We start from the raw sequence: 8,673 nt of genomic DNA, 5'->3' as shown, positions 1-8,673 counted from the left end.
TTGGTATTTTGATAAGGATTGCATTGATTCTGTAGATTGTTTTGGGTGGTATGGACATTTTAACAATATTGATTCTTCCAATCCATTAACATGGAATATCTTTTCATTTTTTGTGTGTCTTCAATTTCTTTCATGAGTGTTTTATTATTTACTTATTATTATCATTTTTAAATCACTTGACACTTTATTGAATGCAAAGTAAGATTTAGCATCTTTGACTTCATTGTACACAGCTGAAGTGGGAGCCTGGGGAGGGAAAGACTGCATGGTTTTCCTTGGCCAGCGAGGTGTGCACCCTGCAGTCCTGTCGCGTTGTGGGAAGATCAGCCCATGTTCTGTTGGTTGCCATTGACCCTAGGATGGATGTCCTTCCAGTCATCCCATTCCCAAGCTCTGTAGAGTGTTTATTTCGTCACTCTCTTCCTCCTTTTCTTCTTGATCTTCCTGTTGCTGAGCTGCTTTTCTGAATCCCTCTGATGTTGCCGTGGCTATTTCCTGATTTGATAACGCTCCATTCCATATTTCCAATGTTGTTCATAACAGTCAGTCACCATCATAGTTGCCAGACTTGAATAACCAGCTCCAAATACTTTGGCTTGGACATGTTCCTGGTGAGAATGAAGGGTTTCACTGGAGGCCTCTCCAGGCGAGATGTGTTAGAAATTGAGGGCTCTCTTGAAGAGTCTCTTTCTCTCAGGATCTTTATTTCCTGGTCAATGCTCTCAATCTCTTCTAAGCTGATATCAAACCAATTCTGAAGGTGAAGAACATAATATTCACGAACACGTCCATCATCTGATTGACCACTTTCCGCAGTAGATTTCATTGCAGACAACCTATGCTCCAACTCTTTCTTCTGCTTGTATCTCTCTATTTTAGCCTGTCTTTGAGATGCCGTAGAAATGAGGCTAGGATAAGCCATGGAGGAATTAGCAGTGTGATTTTCAGCTGAGTTGTTCTCAGTTTGGGGCAGCTCAAACTCTGCCACATGAGAGTAATGGCACTGAGTTAAGTAGTTTATAAAGTGTTTTGGAGCTCACTGCAAATGATCTAGATGCTTGCTGGGGTCAACTTGCTTCATGGTGGGGGCACCAACAGGTACTTCAGGTCGGTGGAAGCAATCTCTTACAAATCTTCATTTTGGATGAATGAGTCAAGCTTTGGTAACATTTTGGCAGCCTTCTCAAGGAGGTCCAGGCCCTTGAACACCTTCTCCTGGACTATCCAGGAACTGACAGGTTCAGTAGCTACTTCTACTTCATCCAGAAGCTGTTTGCCAGTTTTGAACAGCTTAGGGAGCCACGGCAGCAGTAGCTTGTCTTCAGAGCCATCTTGGGGAGGGAGCCATGAGTGTTTTATAGTTTTTATTATAGAGATCTTTCACTTCTTTGGTTAATTTAATTCCTAGGCATCTAATTTTATTTGTGGTTATTGTAAATAAGATTACTTCTTTATTTCTTTTTCAGATTGTTCAATGTGGGGATGTAGAAATGCTACTTATTTTTGTATGTTGATTTTGTACCCTGTAACTTTACTGAATTTGTTAATTAGTTCTAATAGCTTTTCAGTGGAGTCTTCAGTTTTTCCCAAACATAACATCATATCATCTGCAAACAAAGATAGCTTGATTTCTCCCTTTCCAGTTTGGATGTCTTTTATTTATTTATCATATTTGATTGCTCTAGCTAGAACTTCCAATAATATGTTTAATACAGTAGTGACAATGGGCCTCCTTGTCGTGTTCCAGATCTTAGGGGAAAGGCTTTCAGTTAGTCTGTTATACATGGCTTTTATTGTGTTGAGGTAGGTTCCTTCTATACCTTGTTTTTCTGAGGATTTTTTTTTTTATTGTGAAGAGATGTTGAATTTTATCATGAAGGGATGTTAAATTCACTCCTCCTTTATTTTTCAGAATAGTTTGAATAGGATTGATATTAGCTCTTCTTGAAATGGTTGGTCAATGAAGCCATCGGGTCCCAGGCTTTGCTTTACTGGGAGACTTTATTATGGCTTTAATCTTGTTACTTGTTATTGGTGTTTTCAGGTTTTCAGGTTCTGGATTTCTTCAGGGATCAATCTTGGTAAGTTGTATATATCTAAGAATTTATTCATTTCCTCTAGATTTTCCAATCTATCAGCATCCAGTTGCTGACAGTAAAAAGCAGAATAATTCCTAATCATCATATCAGCAATGTTTCAAAAATAAATATTCAGAAATGTATTTCTAGAGAAGACAGGAAGATACTTGGAAATACCTTTAAATTAAAAGTTAATAATTGGTTTTCTATATAATTAAATCAACTGAACCGAACTTAAAATGTTTCTACTGGCTCATTGTGCTTTTAAGTTGCCTTAAGTTAACTTTCAAGATTAGTAACTGGTGAATTGTTCTAACACAATTAGCTTCACTTAATTACAATAAAATTGATATAAAAATGTAAAAAGCCAAGAAAAATAAAGTGATTTCACTAAGATGCAAATAAAATTGTGTGTATCATGTGTGCGTGCACATTTATATGTAATTGATATACACATTTTAAAACATTCAATTAATACAGGATTCAAAACATATAAAGAGAAAAATACATAAAGTACAAGTCAATGCCCTGTTTTAATCCAATTTCACAGTGAGAATTGCTCACTTGTATCTTTTGAGATTCAGGGAAAAAAGTTTCTCAATGCACAGATTTATAGTAGAAATGATTCTGAAAAAATATTAATCCTAAAACACTAAGTCCACATTGCCAGTCATAAGTTTTTTTCTTCCACGCGAGATCCACAGTAGAAAAGGAAAACAGGCATAACTCCATTTATACTTTATTTAAGCACTTATCCATTACTAATTTCCTTAGATTTGAGCCTCAGAAAATCTGGAGATAGAGTAAAATTTGCATAAATAGGGTGATAATATTTGCCACTAAGGTACAATAATATTTCTTGGACTCCTTGAAATCAAGGTCAGTTGTAATTATTGCACTATTTCTACTATAAGGCTTGCGTCTTTACTGACATTAAAGGGTATATGAGCTCCTTACTGTAAGACTGCACAGTGCAAAGATTATATAAACGAATGTAAATCACCATGAAAATCTAGTTCATTCCACTGTTACCACACACCATTTTACAGTTCTAAATATCAAGAATTTTCCAAATGTGTGACCCATGGCCTCATTAAGCATAAGAAGGCTTGGCACCTTGGCACTCTTATTTTCAGACTCAAAAAATCAGTGCTGCCCATATTCTTTCATGGCGCCTCTAACATGACTTTCTTCATCTGAATTTAGACAAGAGTAAAGGGAGTTTGGTCAAAACTCAGGCAAAGTAACTGAAAAACTTTCAAAGCAATTCCAGGATTTAATGTGCATTGAGAAAACATTTCTCTATAGAGACAAAAACTTAAAAAACACATTAGAATATGTATGACCGCCACGTTCTCTGGTTCTATCTCACTGCCAAACAGCAGGATACATAGAAGGAAATACAGACACCCTGCATAAACATATGTTAATGCTTGCCAAGACATTTTCTTTTTTTTATTATTATACTTTAAGTTCTAGGGTACATGTGCACAATGTGCAGGTTTGTTACATATGTATGCATGTGCTGTATTGGTTTGCCGCACCCATTAACTCATCATTTACATTAGGTATTTCTCCTGATGCTATCCCTGCCCCCTCCCCCCACCCCATGACGGGCCCCGGTGTGTGATGTGATGTTCCCTACTCTGTGTCAAGCGTTCTCGTTGTTCAATTCCCATCTGTGACTGACAACATGCAGTGTTTGGTTTTCTGTCCTTGTGATACTTTGCTCAGAATGATGGTTTCTAGCTTCATCTATGTCCCTACACAGGACATGAACTCATCCTTTTTTATGGCTGCATAGTATTCCATGGTGTATATGTGCCACATTTCCTTAATCCAGTCTATCATTGATGGACATTTGGGTTGGTTACAAGTCTTTGCTATTGTGAATAGTGCCATAATAAAATATGTGTGCATGTGTCTTTATAGCAGCATGATTTATAATCCTTTGGGTATATACCCAGTAATGGGATGGCTGGGTCAAATAGTATTTCTAGTTCTAGATCCTTGAGGAATTGCCACACTGTCTTCCACAATGGTTAAACTAGTTTACACTTCCACCAACAGTGTAAAAGTGTTCCTGTTCCTCCATATCCTCTCCAGCACCTGTTGTTTCGACTTTTTAATGATTGTCATTCTAACTGGTGTGAGATGGTATCTCATTGTGGTTTTGATTTGCATTTCTCTGATAACCAGTGATGATGAGTATTTTTTCATGTGTCTGTTGCTTGCCAACAAATTTTCAAAATGAAATAAGGCATATCCTAGAAAACTTCTCCAAGTAAATATCTCCCTTGTAGAAGGCTTTTTGGTATTCAATACCCAGTGCTCCAGTACATTTTTTTATATCTTACCAAAATGTTATTTAGCAAATATTTATACAAGAACATTCTGTATTTAAATCTGCAAAATGCAATACAAATATTTATCACAAAATGATTTTGAAAAAAAAAAAAAACCTTAACTCATTTATTCTTTTGAGAAATAAATTTTCTAATCATTTTCCCATCTTTTGATCGGATTATTAGATTTTCCCTATAGAGTTGTTTGAGCTCCTTATATATTCTGGTTATTAATCCCTTGTCAGATGAGTATTGAGCTACCATATGATCTGGCACTCCCACTGCTGGGTATATACCCAAAAGAAAGGAAGTCAGTATATTGAAGAGATAATCTGCACTCCTATGTTTGTTGCAGCATTGTTTACAATAGCTAAGATTTGGAAGCAATCTAAGTGTCCGTCAATAGAAAAATAGATAAAGAAAATGTGGTACACATACACAATAGAGTGCTATTCAGCCATAAAAAAGAATGAGATCCAGCCACTTGCAACAGCATGGGTGAAATCATTATAAGTAAAATAAGCCAGGTACAGAGAAACAAGCATTGCATGTTGTCACTTATTAGTGGGATCTAAAAATCGAAACAGTTTAACTCACGGACAGAGAGCACGGAAGGATGGCTACCAGTGGCTAGGAAGGATAGTAGGGGGTGGTGAAGAGGTAGGGATAATTAATGGGTACAACAAAATTAAAAGAACGAGTAAGACCTACCATCTGATAGCATAACAGAGTGACTATAGTCAATAATAACTATACATTTTAAAATAACTTAAAGAGTGTAATTGGATGTTTGCAAGTCCATGGATAAATTCTTGGGAGAATGGATACCCCATTCTTAATCATGTATTTATTTCAGATTTTAATGACTGTGTCAAAACATATCATGTACCTCATAATTATATATACCTATTATGTACCCACAACAATTAAAAAGTAAAAAAGTAAAAAGCACTTCAAATTATATTCTAAACACCATTGATCATAAGATACAATTACACCTAGACATTTTGACACAGATCACTGGGTGCCAAGGATAAGTGCCTCTTGTATACTAGTGAATCTGAGGCACCATTGTTTCATAATCAGTGGAAGGAATTCTCAGCCATAGAGGGCTTGTCCTGACTGTATTTCCGCAGGCTACATTTTTAAAGAGGGCATCAGAGGGAGTCATTATTTCTGTTCTGGATAAAGAGACTAATTGTGAACTTATTTTTTTTTTATCAGTACCGGTGACAGGCATTTGCTGAGACATAGTGACAGGTGTAAAGTTGACCTCTTTCTTACATAGCCTTTGTTTCTTCCTAGTGTTTCATGGATTCCTAAAAAGTTAACAAAATGCTAAAGGAATCTGTGAAGAAGGAAGCAGAGTAAAGAGAAAAAAAGAAAGATTAACAAACCATACTCATTGATAACAGAAATAATTTGTGGATTGTTTCTATCATAACCACTATTTATTAAAGTTTTAGTTTATTTAAAAGTAAATTTAAGTAAAATTTAAAACTGTCCCGTCACATAGTTCATGCTGCAATGTTATAATGAAAGTATTGCAGATGATCCAATGGATTGGAAGTTTCTATTAGGGATTGGAGAAAACTAATTTAAATTTTCAATAATGATTATAAGTAATTCCCAATTTAAATTTATAATCCACCCTTTAAAATTTAGAAACAATACTCATACTTTATGATAAACTTCACTCTACGATATACCTATTTATATTTTACTTACTATGCTAGAGATAATTTATGTAACACTTCACACAATATTTTGGTGATAGATCTGCATTATGCCAAGTGAACAATGAAATAAAGGATTACATAAGTCAAAATCTCAACTCTCCTGCTGCTCTATGTACTAGCAGCATGGCTAGGCAAGTTGTGTTATTGCTCAGTCTCTTCATTTGCTCAATTGTTGTGATATTAATAGGGCCTACTGCATAGGGTAATTTTGGTTGAAAACGTAGAGTAGCTCATACTGTAAAAGTCATACTGAAAAAGGCTTTCCATCCAAGTAAATACTGCTTTTTAACTGTTTTAACCCAATTGTCCTTGTCTATGGAATCCACTGCATAATATAACCTATCTTACAGAGGTGTGAGGATTAAACATATGCGTGGACGTTGTTTTTAGTTCAAAATCTGCATCAGAATGAATTCTTAATAAAATGTGATCTTTTATTTTTATCATCATTGTGAAAATCCAGTGTGCTAGACTTTTCATTTTCATACAGATTTAAAAGCCGTTTCTACAGACATCTGGACTGAGAAATAAGCCATGGCTGGCTTTTGCTGTGTGAGGGAACAGACAATCCCCAGGGTCAGATCCTGACACAGAAATGTCATGGGGAACTTCAATCAACAGCAAACCACCTTAACCCACAAGGACAGGAAAACGCTGTAAAAGATAGATGAGACCACTGAAATAAGCAAAAAACTAAAGTAAAACAAAACTAGTATGTCATCATAATAGTAAACTTTTAAGAACACAGTTACTATTACTTTTTAGTCTCTCTAGCCTATTCACTGATTAAATATATTTGCCTCCAAGCACTAGGCTCTGCTCTTGCCTCAAGAAAATTATATACCTCTTTTCCCTAAAAAAGCTTTATTTTGATCCAAGATGCATATATTTCCTTAGGCTACATTTTTAAAGAGGGCATCAGAGGGAGTCATTATTTCTGTTCTTGATAAAGTGGCTAATTGTGAACTTACCTTTTTTTCTATCAGTACCTGGTGACAGGCATTTGCTGAGACATAGTGACAGGTGTAAGTTAACCTCTACAAAATTGTCACCTAGTTTCTGCCCATATAATAACTTACAGGCATCAAATAAAAATGTATTCTATGAAAGCCTAACTTCAGATTATTTCAACTTTAAAAAACATATAGTTAATAATGTACTTAAAAAACATATAGTTAATAATGTACTTAAATTATAAATATTTATCGTGACTAATTGTGTGCAATACTTAATCTTTAATTTAGAAAGCAGAGCATATTGTGAAAGAGCTATTGTAACAAGCATTGGATAAGAGAATGAACATATCTGTCCCAACTCTGATCTTGATTTGTGGTGTGACTTTGAATATAACATGCTTCCTTGTGTTTATGCATTCTACAGATAGCTTCTCTTCTGTAAAATTAGATTACCTGGAGAGATGAATAATTAGATCCTTTTTAATTCTGGCATTTTTGTGATTTGGTGAAGCTGGGCACCAGAGAACAGTTAGCACGATTCCTAGCTGCAATGGGTACGTGTTAAGGCTATACTACATGCCAAGCATTATACCAAAAACTTGAGTTGAAAATATGTGGATTGGGCAGCAGAAAAAGCATACTCTGAGTTCTGTGTGTGTGTGTGTGCTCTGGAAGATGTACCTAGGCATTCCTTGAGTCGTGCACAAGATTAGCATTATTGGTTGGAGTGGAATTCACATTGTTGATTGAATGAATGAACATTGGAAAATTCCTTAAATTGTCAGTTCCAAGAAAAGTAGCTTTAAAAGGAATTATCAGAGGTAAAACAACACATGGAATAGAACTTTGGGCCTGACTTTTCAGGGCAAATGCAAAATAAAAAAGCACAAGTTACAATAGTAAAAGTAGCCTTTGAAACAGAGGCTGTTGTCAAGGATGAGAGAGAAGCTCTTATGAGTACATGACAAAGACTTTCAGTCACATTCCATACCTTTTAAAGTGTACTGCCATTAACATATGATCCTTAGGTTGTATAGACGCATGCAATTCTTATTTCTGAGGAAACAAGCTTTAAGTCTCTTGTTAATGTCTCAATTCCTTGATCATTGACATTGTGACACTCTTTGACATTAAAGTTATCACCCTCTGAGTCAAAGCAGGACAGATTTCCTGTCTATAGTACAGGCCAACATTGTTGCCTGTACTTTGAGACTACCACACAATTCATCATGAATACTGTCAGAAAGGCACACTATGCCCAGGCCCAAAAGCCTTAGGTAATGATTTGTGCTTGGTTCAGCAGGCCAGATGCAGTTTTGCACGCTTGAGGCTCTTCCTAGGTCACAGGGACATTCTAAGAGATTTTTAAATCTTACAGAATTTAGAGCCCAGAGGGCACCAATCGCTATTCATTCAATTTCTTTATCAGGAAAATTAAAAGTTGAAGCTAAGAGAGATTTAATATTAACTCAAGGTCACATGGCTAATTACTGGAAGAAGACTTGAGTAAAGACTTAATTCTTAATTTCTCATTTCAAAATTATTTGCAATACAG

At 35.6% G+C, this 8,673-nt stretch overlaps 1 pseudogene; it reads right to left on the bottom strand.

The window, feature by feature from the left end:
- Nucleotides 1-323: 323 nt before the first annotated feature.
- Nucleotides 324-5,675, bottom strand: LOC117086274 (annotated as a pseudogene).
- Between the last annotated feature and the right edge of the window lie 2,998 nt (nucleotides 5,676-8,673).

This window comes from Trachypithecus francoisi, unplaced genomic scaffold, assembly GCF_009764315.1.
Source record: "Trachypithecus francoisi isolate TF-2019V2 unplaced genomic scaffold, Tfra_2.0 Lachesis_group1, whole genome shotgun sequence".
Lineage (NCBI taxonomy): Eukaryota > Metazoa > Chordata > Mammalia > Primates > Cercopithecidae > Trachypithecus > Trachypithecus francoisi.
This window is presented reverse-complemented; position numbering and strand designations above follow the sequence as displayed.